Source organism: Macrobrachium nipponense, chromosome 36 (assembly GCF_015104395.2).
Source record: "Macrobrachium nipponense isolate FS-2020 chromosome 36, ASM1510439v2, whole genome shotgun sequence".
NCBI classification, from domain to species: domain Eukaryota; kingdom Metazoa; phylum Arthropoda; class Malacostraca; order Decapoda; family Palaemonidae; genus Macrobrachium; species Macrobrachium nipponense.
Genome location: NC_087220.1, coordinates 38,293,203 through 38,308,161, shown reverse-complemented (window position 1 = coordinate 38,308,161; position 14,959 = coordinate 38,293,203). Strand labels below are relative to the sequence as shown.

The following is a 14,959-nucleotide window of genomic DNA, read 5'->3' as shown; positions in this document are numbered from 1 at the left end:
AAGATAAGATATAAAATCTTTACAGTCCTTCGGCGCAATAAAATACATTAGAAAATGCATAAATGAACAGCAATGACCGCTGAACGCCATTTTACGATGGTGAAGATGGGTCTAATTCGGCTCAAGTAAAATGCACCCGACTGGAAAAATATATGAATATGTGAGGTGAAATCCATTCTCATCCTTCTCCGCAATATGGATTTTTTAGAAGCGATGCCAACACGAGCGTGAGTTCGAATTGCACCAGGGAAGGAGACAACCTCATCAAGTATTTCCCATTCGAATTCAGGACTTGCTGTACTAAGTTTATCCAAAAAAGTGCCGAGATATCGAGAAAGCGAAGAGGTTATCGTCCCAATTACAAAATGCACTGAACAAAAATGTGTTAGACGATGTTATTTTAGTATCACCTGGCAGAACCAATCATTTCTTAGTCTGTTACAATTGCACGTACAATACTGAATCGCATCCGACACCTCTGATAACCACCATTCCCAAATCCAGACGCAGCTCCTAAAATTCCAGGCCTCGGTTACAAAACCTTATTCTTATTTGCACGGCGAGAACAGAGTTTGCCTAATCCCGTATTCGTTACCACTCGAATTCGCTACGAACAGCGCCAAGGGATGTCGTATCAGAGGTCGAATCATTTCGTGCAAAACAATCTCTCTACACACAAACTGGTGCCGCTGTTCGCGCTTATAATACACCGCCACAATTGGTGTGCTGTTGGTCTAAGGTTTTATTAATGTCTTACAGAATAGAAAAGAAAGGGACATACATGCAGACACACACACACACACAAACGTTTGTATATATACATACATATATGTGCATAAACAAACATATATGGAAATACACACACACACACACCACACACACACACATATATATACATAATATATATATATATATATATATATATATATATATATACGTATAATATATATCTATATATATCTATATATATTAACTATAGAATATATATATAATATATATATTATATATTATATATTACTATATATATATATATACTGTATATATATATATATATATATATATATATATATATATATATATATATATATATATATATATATAAGAGAGAGAGAGAGAGAGAGAGAGAGAGAGAGAGAGAGAGAGAGAGAGAGAGAGAGACTAAAAAACCATATCTAGTGTTAAATAATTATATCTTATCATTCATATATATATATATATATATATATATATATATATATATAGAAAAATACTGTTTTTCTAGCTCTGTATATTTTTATGCTGGAAGGAAAACTCATAAATTAGGATATATCCACAAATAAGAGAAACGCGATTTCTCTTGCAATGAAGCTAAATAGAAAATGATTCTAAACCATCGCCCGTATTTTCCATATATGACAAATAAAATAGGTTGTGAAACGCACAAAGCATATGTGATTTTCACTGAAAGGCCCGAAGTCGAAAAAGAAATAGAGGAATAAACTCCTTAAGTTGGACTCGAACCCTCACTCCTGACATCGAGGGCTTCAGTAGCGGCTTTGCCAAAACTCTTGGGAAACAGAGGTGCGAAGTCGGGACCTACATGTCCAAGGCAACGGGGTATCTGAAGAGAAATCCTGATGGGAGTAAACATAGTCTTTTCTTTTAGTTACCCTTAAACGCCGCGTCAACGGGCAGGTATCACGGACAGTAATTGACAGTCTTAAAAGATCGCCGCGGTTCCGTTTTCCCCCCGACCGGTCGGTCCTCAATCATGACAACATGATTCCAATGGCGGTGTCATGGTTCACTTCTTAACTCTTCAATCACCGGAGCATTAACATTTTCTCCAGTACGTCCTCGTTCATCCCAACAGGAACCATCTTTTGGGGGGTCTATGATGAAGTCCATCAACGCCTGATTGTAGCTTAACCAGGTGCCTGATTTGCATAGCCTGTCCATTAAGCAATCCGTCCCACATTATATTAAAATATTGCAATCACGCGATTACGGAATTCATTTCACGCATAATGATGTTGCTGGAATTAACGTCTGTCTATATATTAATGTAAATCACGGGGACAGTTTATCACTCATATACTTGGGGGCGCACCCACCCACACACACATATATATATATATATATATATATATATATATATATATATATATATATAATATATATATATATATGTGTGTGTGTGTGTGGTGTGTGTGTGTGTGTGTGTTTATGTGTGTGCGTTTTACATACATAAACACGCGCAAAAAATATTCCTCTGTGCATTTAACAGATAACATAATGACTGAAAAATCATCTGATTTATTGTTGTACTAACATGAAATGGCCGTAAAACTTTCTATTATGGATCATTAACAATTGTTAACTTATAGACCTTGTCTGTTAGACTTTCATTCCAACATAAGAATAACGGTATATGTAAGAATGCATAAAAAGGCGAACCAAAAGCGAAACAGTATGAAGAAGATCGGATACCTCCCGATTTTTGAGAGTGGGGCATTCAAGTATTTCCTTCATTCTCCAAAAGAAAACTCCCCTTAAAAATAAATGTGGATATGAAATCGACGGCGTCCTTGTGACTTGGCATCTTCAGGCAACGATATGTGATGAATGTTCTCCAAAGTAGGGCATCTCGGCTACTTTATTTGGTATGAAACATGACAGAATGCCCCTACCACCCCAAAAAATAAAGCCTCCCTCGTACTTTATTCGACGTTGGACAATACGAATATGTCAATAAGGACGGACCCCAGTTTATTCGATGCAAGATAAAACTCGCTGACCCCCAGTATTGCAAAGAAATGGCCTTTGCGACTTTATTTGCTACATTATTCAACGAAATAATTTGAGTCCACAAAAGGAAAACAAGAGAAGAACCTCAAATTATCATTGATTCAACTTTGAATGCTCAAAAAGGAGCTCATAGGACTGACTACACGCTTCCGATCAAGTGCCATGGAAAAGGTCGTCGATGAATTACTGGAATCAAATAATATTAGCAAAATGCAAGACAGCTCTGACAGGCACCTTCTTCCTAAAAAATTGCCCATAAAAATAATAAAAACGGCTACTTGATTCAAGACACAATAACGTAGAGGGTACTCCGGCGTCTACTTGATTCAAGACAGGTCCTAAAGAGTACCTCGACGTCTACATGAAATGAGACAGAAGGCCCAAAAATGTACCCGTGGGTATTTGATTCAAGCCAGAATGTCCTAGGAGTACTCCGACAGCTAATTCCCTGACGACAGAATGCCCTAAAAGTACCCGGTCGACTACTACTTAAAATGAGACAGTCTGCCGAAGGACACTCTCTGCCTACCTACCCTTCCCTACCGTACGTACGTACCCGGACGGCCAACACAGCGACACAGCGCTGCAAGCACGAAGCCGTCTCGAGATCCCAATCTTGGAGTATGTCGGCGTTAACCCAATATCCCTGTGCAAGATAGCGGTACCGCTGCATCTTGGAGCGCGTAGTCATTTGCGCACTGTTTCTGTGCAACGTCTTCGTTCACGCAACTGCTCCTCATGCAACGGAGGTTGATGTAATTCAGTATTATTTTCACAGTTGCCGCAGTATCTTTCAAACAAGGCATGACCTTACAAAATTAGTGTTGGAACATCTTTGCATGGAGTACTGTTAGCGGGAACTTCGTGCACATAGCCTCAGGCGTACACATTATCTTAAATTAATAATGACCAACCATGTGCACGCTGCGTCTTTTAAGGCAAGTGCTCGCACTGAAAAACACAACATCTCTTCCCAAGCACTTATTCTGGGTAGGCATCTTCGCTAGCACAATACGACAGTACGCTATGACATAGGCTGCATCTTTTTTTCTCGTCTTTCGAAAATTGGCTAAAGCAATATTCACATGGACAAATTTTTTTGAGGAACTATGAATTCAGCAAAATCATCCGGGGCGCCTCTAGAAAACCCAAAACAAAACAGTTTGGTAATAAAGAAAAAAAAAAAGTTTGGTAAAAACACCATACAATTTATTGAAACCTTTTAGCGGATAGACAGAGTTTTAATAACGAATGAAAACCAGAGACGAAAGAGATTTCCTAAGTTCTCGTTGACATCGAGTGAATTTGAAAACCGCCGTTTCATTAGCACTGCCTTAAACTTGTCACGCGCATGAAGAGTCACTGCTAAAATGCCCTGCATCATATCTTTCTCTGTTTTTAGCGCATACACACACACAAATATATATACGCGCCTTAAGCTACAAATGTCCTTTAATATCTAATTTGCTCTACCTTGTTATTAATATAATTTCATGTATGGTAAAAGAAGGGGAATTTTTTTAGTTGATAAGAAAATCGTCGGCTCATGGGCTCGAACCACAGAACCAATAATTCAGTGACGTTCTTTACCTACTAGTATGTAAAGAGCGTAAATTCTAAGGTTCCGTTAACATATATGAAAATATATTCATTCCGAGGTAAAGCGAATTAGATACCAAAGGACATTTGAAACTCAATGCTTGCCTATGAATCACGGTGATGTGATAAAATTCATGTATTATATATATATATATCTATATTATAATATATATATATATATATATATATATAATATATATATATATATATAATCGTTTCTCCACACATCTTATCCCGACTCAGTCCTCGGCATAAATCTTGGGATCGAGACTGGTAGCCCAATGCCCTTCTACGTATTAGTTGCAACCTACCAAAGCCAACTACCGCATACAAATCCACCGCTAAAGTCAACTTTCACGACGAAATTTAAAGGAATGGGCCCAAGAGATCGCAGCCTCCTCGAGATCCTAACCCGAGACTCATCGCTGGTGGAGTGAGCGCCCCAACCACTACGTTGCGTACAATTGCGTGGATCACATACATAGAAATCAACACTCCCAAAGGCACAGATTCTACAAATAAAGCAATTCTCATGAAATTACTAAAACAATTATTCGAGTACCGCTAGATCCCCCGGACGATAACTATCTATGCCAGCTAACCAGGTTCTGCACTGTATGTGTTTTTGCCAATATGGATTGCAAAGGAAAAACAAATAATGGAGATCGTCAGATTATCAGGTATATATAAACAAACACTAAAAATCCCATTTCTACTTGTAGCTGATGGAATCTTATCCCACAAAGGCAAAATTTCGTGAAGGAACAGAAGGAAACTCCATTCGTGAAGGTTTTGGGTTTAGAAGTACATATAACCCCCTCACATAAGAATAAAAAATATCAACAATATCTGCTAAAAGAGAAAAATCTTTCTAAGATCAAAACTCGTGTTTTTCTTTATGAAGACGATGAATGGATACATGATTCGCCATACTTCATTTAACATGTTTTCCTATCTCTGAACTCTATGAATTTATTTTTCTTTATAGATGCACAAAAGTATGAATGTGACTGAAAAGTACCTCAGGCAGAAAGTTTGTTGCCGGACACTTACTTGGCATTCACGAGCAAGCTTAGTGTCGAATTGTTCTTCCAAAGATAATCATTCCTTGACCTTCTTAAATGCAGCTTTATTTTGAGGCTTATTTATGCCCAGTCACCGACACTATTGACTTGACTCTAGGTAAATTAGAAATGTTATAGCATCTTTATTTTACAGGCTACTGATGTCGAAGATTCTCTTCTAGACAATTTCATATTGGTAGAGACCACCATGAATCACCTTCCGATACAAACATCCAACTACCGACATTCTGTGCTTTTGTTTATGTTGGCAGTCGACTTAAAAGTACAAGTATTCTATTGTTGGAGGATTCCTCATTCATAAATTACTGGTGTTGGAGATGCGCTTCTTAAATCACTATAGAGCCTGAGGACCTCTCTGATGTAGACTGACGGCGGAGATGTTGGATTAGTGCTCGAAGTAATCCCTTTAGAGTAACGGTTACGTTTGGCCACTCCTGAATAATCCCTTACAAAATGCATCGCCAAAATCATTCTTGTGGTAACGTCATTAAAAGATAAGTATAGCTGGAGGTTTGAGGAACATCCTTCTACAAAGCCGGCAACAACGAAAGTTCTCTAAAATATTAACTTCGCGCAAAGAACTAGCATGAAGGTGAATAAAAACAAGTGCTTTCGGACGGTTTCTCTTCGAAGACCTGCGAGCAAATCAAGCAACTTTCTCATAAGCAAAACCAAAATTGATTTCCTAAGGTGCTTTAGGATGTTCTATGGTTAGACTCCAAATGTACTCTCTCCGGCACAAACCATTATTAAAAGGAGTACTCCCGCGAGTCCTACCTAACAAAAACCAATGAGAAAAAGGACAGTTTCTAGAAAATAAAATTCTCGGTGCCAGAGCTCTTTGTAACCGCTACCCTGCAAAATATCTGGCAAAACAAGCACTAACTGAGAAGAAATTGGCTAAATTACAAAATCAAACATTTCAATAAAATAAACTACATAAAAATGTTACTGTCTCTAACCATCCTAGAAATATAGACGAATTCATTACTGCTGGTCGGAAGAGTAGAAAAGCTATAAATTTAATTTTTCTAAGTTTTCAAGAGAGAAAACTGAGTGAGGCAAGTTTTAGACAATTATCATTCTTAATGAGACACTTCTTTGAAGGTTTGAACCCCACTGAATTTTGTTTGCAGAAAATGTTCAAAATGAAAGCCGATACAGTTTATAGGTATATCCCTATGATGAAGGAATTGTCAGGTTGAGAACTCAGCATAAATAAAACGGAATAAAATGCTAGTTATACCTTATATCCTAAGTCTAACAAATTATTAGAACAAAGACATAGATTTGACTAGTATATAATAGAGGAATTTGGAACTAGGTGGAATGCATTAGCAATAATCATGAGCAAAAATCTTGATGGCCTTTCACGGTTAACATTCTAAACAGCTAAATTTGCTGCCATCCAAATTTTATAAAAACTGAACAATCGAATGCGGGTAAATTGTCAAACAAATAAAGGATGCAAAAAATAAATTTTATGAGAAAGTATTCAATATATTTTACTTAATCATAGAATGAACTTCAGTGATGGAGGCATAAAATTTCTTAACAAACACATTTCCCGTAAAGCGGCAATAATTCAACATTATTGAAAGTCTGGTAGGGAAATACGAGCCTTATTAGGATCTCTACCGTGAATTTTTTATATGGAAAAGGGAATAGGTCATATCTTCAATACGGAATGTGACCCGTCATTCAGAAATAGGCTTGTTGGTGGGTCAGTGGCGGTCGTACAATTTCCAAACAAATACTAACGAATGGCTCGTGTTGCATTTCATGGCAAATTCCAGCTGAAGGCGATCACATTTCTTAACAAAATTACAAGGCGGCGCACCCTTATTCTTGTAACAATGGAAACATAGTCTTCGCTCATTTAAAAGTTACACACACACACACACATATATATATTATATAATATATATATATACATAATATATGTATAATATATATATATATATATATATATATATATAGAAAAAAATATGACAAAATTTGGAATGATGGGGTATTTGCGCAGAAGTTAGCGCGCAAGCGTTCTTCGTCGATGTTATGTTAGAAATCCTAAAGCCCCTGGTAGCTTCTCTCTCTCTCTCTCTCTCTCTCTCTCTCTCTCTCTCTCTCAGAGCCAAAGACCGACAGAGATGGACTGATATTGGAACCATAAAGAAACGCATGTGTCAATAACGACTCCTGGCACAAATACAGCTGCATTTTGGGGGGAAATGAAGGACAGGCCAGGAGAGGAGAGGGCCTGTGACAGGGAGGGAGGTTTCACTGACAAAGGCTTCAGCCCGGCTCAAGATTATATTGCACTACGGAGAGAGAGAGAGAGAGAGAGAGAGAGAGAGAGAGAGAGAGAGAGAGAGAGGCCATTCTCCACTATTATATGATTACAATATGCAAGAGAATGGGAAAACCTATTTCCGTATATATATATATATATATATATATATATATATATATATATATATATATATATATATATGTATGTATGTATATGTGTGAGTAGGCGTGTGCTATGTGCTATTTCATGTTTTACAAATACCAGTGCTCTAGAGCTATCATTTTCAGAAACTCTCTGCACAGAATTTTTCAATGATAAATCTATTATTATATTAATCATCATCGTCATCACCCAAGGTCTTGTTTCTATTTACCTTGAACCGGCTGTTGTCATTAGAACCATTGGTTCTCTATTGTGTAACTTACTAGGAAAATTCTCCATTACTTCATCGCCGTCATTGCATGTATACACCGCATGTTACCAGTATTATTATTAGTGAAGCTATAAGAATTTTTCCGATCTTACTAAAGCAATCCGTACTTTCTCCTTGGTACCTATATATTCTGTAATTGGTCATAAACCGAAAGAAAGTCTTATCACTATTGCTATTATTATCATTATCGAGAAATTCTTGAAACGAGGATAAAAACGCAATTCTCAGTAAGTTGCAGGCATAATCAGCTGAGAGAAAATGTTTTTACATTTCCCTTCAATTCGGAATAGCCGGGCCAAAACAAGTCACCTAAAATGAAGCATTGTGGTATTTTCCTTTCTCAGAAGAGAACTCATTGGAGAACAGTTTTGAACATTTCATTGTTGAAATGTGTAACCGAACTCAAAATCACTTTTTTTATCCAAGACGGGCGGTCAGCCGAGGCCAGACTTCCCGATTTCACGCTCTTTCTCCAGATGTCATCATCGTCTGAAATCTGGCTGTGCCGTCTTGGAGTAAACAGACCGTAAGGTCGCCCTACTACTTGGGATGACCACTGAAACATCAACACAGCAAAAGACATATTTTCGAAACCGATGACCACTACCGCATTCACTAAGAGAAATAAAATCCAGCCGACTGGTCATGGCAACATGTCATTTTATTATGTCTTACAATGACTATTAACATTTCAACTCTGAGCCTTCTTCCTAACAAGGCGTGGTCCCCTAAAGAGAAAAAGAGAAGACAATGATCACTGCCACATCATAACTGAATTGCTCAATCGTGGATGTACCTCCGAGTAGTAATCTCAACAGCAAGAATTGCTTCATACACCCAAACAAACAGATTATTATTATTATCCAATATTTGCACATTTGCTGAACACAAACGAAAGAAAAGTCACTCAGTAGTTGAGCCATTTCCCTCAGAATCGGACGATAAAAGACAAATAATGACACGTAAACAACTCTATAAATTCATGCATATTTAATAGTCGGCGAGAAATTATTACATATTAATTAAATTTCATGAAATTCAATCGGCTTGAAATCTGAACATTCAGGGAGCGCAACTACTGAAATAAGCTTTTCAAAAATTAATTTGTTCAACGGAATAAAATTATAAAAATTCATCATCGACGTAAATTATTTATTTTTTATTTTTTTAAACTCTCTGTACGATGCCATTCCGTATCAAGAATTGTAAAGAAGAAATATAAATATAACGGAACAAATTTAGCAGCCTTTTCAATCCTCGAATTTGAGTCCTTATTCATTACGATGGGAAAAACTTATCATTTAAACAATATAAAATTTCCAAACTCCTAAATAAGAGACCTTACTAAATAACCCTTCAAAAAGTTATCAATATCAATTGTGAAATTTCCCTAATATTTTATTGACGATCATATTTATATTTTCGATCAAAAAAATCATAACTAGTGACATTTCAGAAATATTGTAAGAAACTTGACCCTTCCCAGTGGCATCTAAAAGACACTCGTGTGATCTAACTATTTTGCAAAAAAAATCAGTAAATTTATTTACCGTCATGGAGAGCACAAAGCAGGCAATTATCAAGTTAGTTAGCAAATTTCACATATCATGAAGCCACCAAAATAAACCGTACAAATATCACTCTGACATGAATATGAAACTGATAATAGAACGCCGTCACAATGGAAATATCTGTTCTATTTCCCGCTAATATGCTTCATCTAAATAATACAGATCTCAGCGCATTCATGGAGGAAGCTTTGCAAAAGCAGAGGCCGAAGGGAAGGGAAATCATACCTTTACCTGGATCCTGCCCGACTTAGCAAGTTAGGGGAGAGGAAGACAACTGTGTTCTAAGCCGAAGACGAGAAACGCACATTTTAGAATAAAGAAGATTTCTTACGGTAATCAAAATGCTATTTTTATAACTGACGAAGCATCTGTCAGACAGAATACTGACATATAAATAGTTACACACAATAAATACAGGTGCAGATATCAACATTCGCTAGCGAGCATCATCATAAATATAAAATAGATAATGAGCAAGGAGGTCGTCGCCCTCAAGAACAAGTGATTCATCAAAGCACAGGGATAGGATACTGTTGCAGTGGTAGATGCTCCCAATGCCATGCATCAACATATGCAAATGGCGACACAGCGGGGCCAAGTATAATTTGCATTTTACACTTTCTGATGATATCGACTATGAAGAAGGATTAGTTTTGCCTTCGTCCCAGTTTAATGCCTACTCTCAAATGGGGCTGTAGATGGTTACAATTAAGCTGTATATAAATATAAATATAAATATATATATATATATATATATATATATATATATATTATATATATATATATATATATATATATATAGATAATATAGTATAACAGTTTAATTTATGGGAATGCAAGACTGTCTGTCACTTGGGAAAACATTCAGTAAGATAAAACTAGTTAGGATTCATAACCATCGTTTCCATTTCAGAACTCAAGATTTTGATATATATATATATATATATATATATACATATATTATATGATTATATGTACACATTTTTTCAGTTCGCCTTTTATCATCTGAATTTCATCAGGGCGTAAAACATCAAAATGAAACTAAATGCGCAGATGATGTACGGATGGTTAGGGAAAGACAACGATTACAAATTAAAAAATTATAATTGACCGGTAAATCTATTCTCGGAGATAATCTACTTATCTTAAAAAAAACTGTTGATATTAACTTCTTAAACTTTAAATATAAATTTAGAAATGCACCTAATTTTAAGATACTGGTTCAAATTCCTCTTAGATTAGTCATTTTATATCTTTAATGGTTAACATTTTCTAAATACATATATATAATTCCGAATTTTTCCGATCTTTCACATATTTTTATAATAATAACCTATCGTCAATGAAGTGGTATGCAATCAGCTTCAACAATAGACGGAAATTACGATACTTCACAAAACGGTTTTAACACTTAGAAAACTCCCATGGAAAATGAACCGCATTTAAGTACACCTATAGGCGATATCTGAGGGACCTCTACAATAATCAGAAGATTCTCTCATCAATTAAATGAAAGCATACGTAAAAGTATGCTTTTTATAGGTACATATATTCATTATATAATATTTTACGATATGAATAAAACATAGTTTATATTACGCAGAATTTACACTTTCCGAAAGAGCCAGCACGAAAACATACTTGCAAATCGACAAATGAAAAACTTGACTGGACCAAGTTGCGATTCTTTTAAATATATATATATATATATGTGTGTGTATATATATATTTATATAGATATATATATTATATACAATGTATATATAAATGGTATAAAAAACGGGAAAGAGAAAGGGTGGTTATACAACGACGTCGCGCATATAAAAACGAAATAAAATAAAGAGCAGTCCACCTACAAATAAACTCATACAAAAGTAAAAAGATCAACAAAGCAAGCCCATCTATCGGATATCCTGCCACGAATCTCAGCCACACGTCCTCTCATATCCTCCAAAACAAAAACAATAACATGAACTGGTGAGCCGCTCGAAAAGAAAAAAACAAAAACTCGCACAAAGCAGCCAAGCTCAACGTAGACGGGACAGAGCCTAAAAAAAATTGTTTTCCTCTTCTTCTTGTTAGGATGAATCAAAACACTGTCTGTTGGGCCACCAGTATAAATGGACAGATAGACTCGGGAAAAAATGTATTTTCTTTGGGGATGTCGGTGTTCAGACAAAAGCAAAAACAAAACAGGACATCATAACAGACGATGTTTGGAGGGGAATGAAAGACAGAGGAGTAGAAGAGAGCGCGAAGAGAGAGAGAGAGAGAGAGAGAGAGAGAGAGAGAGAGAGAGAGAGAGAGAGAGAGAGAGCCTTTGGAACAGTGTAGTGCCAGTGTGTGGTGTCGGGCCTCATACACACACTAGCGCTCGGCACAATCGATAGCGACCGTAAACACGCGTTGCCACAGCTAGGCGCCAAACATTAGACTCTCTCTCTCTCTCTCTCTCCCTCCCTCTCTCTCTCTCTTTCTCTCTCACTCACCACACTGTTTTCACGCCTCACACATCACGATATGTCGAATTGTGTCACAACACAGCAATGCCGGCGGACAAGACATTGATTGCTCCTCCACACGTCCCGATACCGCTGGCACGTTCGCTCTTACCCCGAAGGACCGGAGGTGAAGAAGACACGTCTGACACAATACGTCCTCTCTCGGTCGTGTCATTTGTCTTTGGTCACCGCCACGACTGGACGGGGCCCTTTGACCCACGGCATGCAAGTGTCGCTCTCATCGAGACGAGACAAGAGGCAATCGGAGGGAACAAAAGACTGTGGGACTCACCATAAAATTCAGCAGAACGACAGGAGACGTCCTCGGGGTCCTGATACGTTTCGTCGTCGCCGAGCGGAACGGGGGTTTTCCGTTTTATATTTTTTTCCTCTTTATCACCAAATCACAGTTCACGGGAGGGGCCTGCAGGGGCCTCTGGAAGGTTCTCTTCAACCGTCAAAACACCCGACGGGATTTTATATGAAAGTAGAAAAAGGTGGGAAGGGGTTGAAACCGAGCGCTTACTAAGAGGGATTTTGGGTGTAGGTGGCTACTTTCGATAACAAAGTCGGCTCCGATCTGGTAACAGGCGAGCGCTCGACGCCTTCTTCAGGTGCCTGGGTAATTCTTGGTCGTTGTCAGTCCTCGGCCCCTTGATAATCAGCAGCAGAGTGGACCAGGTGAAAGCGTGGGGGGTTGGCGAGATTGGAGGGGCGCTATGCGTTGTGTCTCCGTTGAAGGCAGACTGTCAAGTGGCGACCGTCAAAGCTCGTCACCAACGTAGGCTCCTCCCTTTGTAGCCGTGAGCTGCGCAGGGGCCCGCGGGAAGCGAGACGCACACTCGCTCGTCCTTCCCTTTACTCGCAACTATTGATTTTAAGAAGGCCTTTCCAGTTTTATGGGCTCCGAAATCGTAAATATGGGGTAGAAAAAAGGAAAAGTCTTCCCAAGAAGCTGGGTATGGGCATGGGGTCCACTGTACCTCATCAAAAATGCCCTCCTGAAAGCGATTTGGCACCAGTTGTTGGGGGGAGTTGTGCCTTACCGAAACGAAGCGCTATGGAAAATAATATAAGAGACTCTTTGGTCCGAGAACAAAGGCGCCATAAATCTGTCACTGATTCCTACGGATGCTGGGATGAAGCTCCGTTCATCCGGACTCTTTACAAGTCAAGTGTGGGCGTGGGCCATTGATATTTAGGAAAAGAAAGGTGAAGAGGGGATCTTAGCACCTGAACTTCGAGAGCGGGACAGACGAAATGAATGAGAGGGTTGCACATGGGTGATAACCGTTCGTTTTCTATGACTAACTGCCGCGAGTTTCGCGACGGGGTGGAGCGACTGTCAGTCTTAGCAGAGACGAACCTGTCTAAAAATAACGTATGTCGCTTTTAAATCACCGCTTTTCAAAGCAGCGGTACGTCCTTTCTTCGTTATGGGTAGAGTTTCGCCGATATTATTGTCCTACTGGTCCCAAAATCGCTCTAAATCGTCCGAAACAGGCCCGTGGAGCGACGCCGAAAGGCCATAAATCGTATCTTGGCACTGGTCAAGTTTTGAGTCTTCGTACGCGGCTGGGCTGTCCTTACCTGTGTGTTGGGCGGCCGCTTCACCTCAGTCTTCAACGAACGGTCGCAGGGGTCAGTAGGCCGCTCTGTTCCGAACGACCCCTTAGCACGTGGTTACTTAACATGTATGTCACCTGCTGAAAAGGAAAAAATGCAATTATCGTGTAGCCAAAGACATGAATGTTATACAGGCTGTAAGATATCACAATATAGAGGACCGCATTTCAATGGCTAGGAATCTCATTCATTCATTATTATTAACCTGTAGGGCAAATCAGGACGTGGCATTTTATTCATCACTGCGAAAGTATACATCAGTGTTTTATTTTCATATTTCCTGTCTACGAAATTACGTTGCTTCAATCAACAATCGATCTTTTACTTTTTTAAATGGAAGACAATATAATTTGTCAAATTCACGAGAAAATAAAAACTAACCTCTCTCTCTCTCTCTCTCTCTCTCTCTCTCTCTCATGCGTCCATATGCACGTCAATAGAATTTGATCATTCAAGCACCAAAAAATTAATAGAAAAACTATGATCAAGGGGAAAACACACATACATACAGATGTATGTGCATGCTGGTATACGTGATGGCACAGGTGCATAAATGATAAAACTAGATAGAGGGGAAAATTTTATTATTCTATTTCTTTTAATAAGGAAATGAGGTGGCAGCATTTTATCGAATTCAACTGAGGATTTGAGACTTAGAAATGCAAAACGAGAGAAAATTCTAGAAAATCAGGAAGAGGAAATGAAGGTACGAATAAAAATGGAGAGAAAAGCGGACACGATACGAAGAACTTACATATAAGGAAAAATGGTATATAAAAAATTGTTTGAGAACAACAATATAGAATGAAAACAGGTAGAAACTTCTAGCAATTGTACATAAGAGAAACATAAAATAGTAAAAAAAAAAAAAAATACTATAACGATCATGTGAAATTCTTGTTGGAAAATTAACTGAAATTGCAAAAGGAAAATAAATTCGAAATTATGAGATGAGGCCGAAAAGAATTAATGCTATTTGCAAGAGCAAAAGTTTATAATAATATAATTAAAATATACTCATAGTAGCATGAGCATGGAGAAATGAATCCAGTTATGTATGGGTACAC

General features: G+C 37.9%; 1 protein-coding gene across 1 annotated transcript in view; it reads right to left on the bottom strand.

Moving 5' to 3' along the window:
• Positions 1-13,270, bottom strand: part of LOC135203570 (homeobox protein PKNOX2-like) — a 615,777-nt gene extending 602,507 nt beyond the window's left edge. The window contains exon 1 of the mRNA XM_064233320.1: positions 12,559-13,270. The gene's annotated coding sequence lies outside the window, so the exon portion shown is untranslated. The remainder of the gene's footprint in view (positions 1-12,558) is intronic.
• Between the last annotated feature and the right edge of the window lie 1,689 nt (positions 13,271-14,959).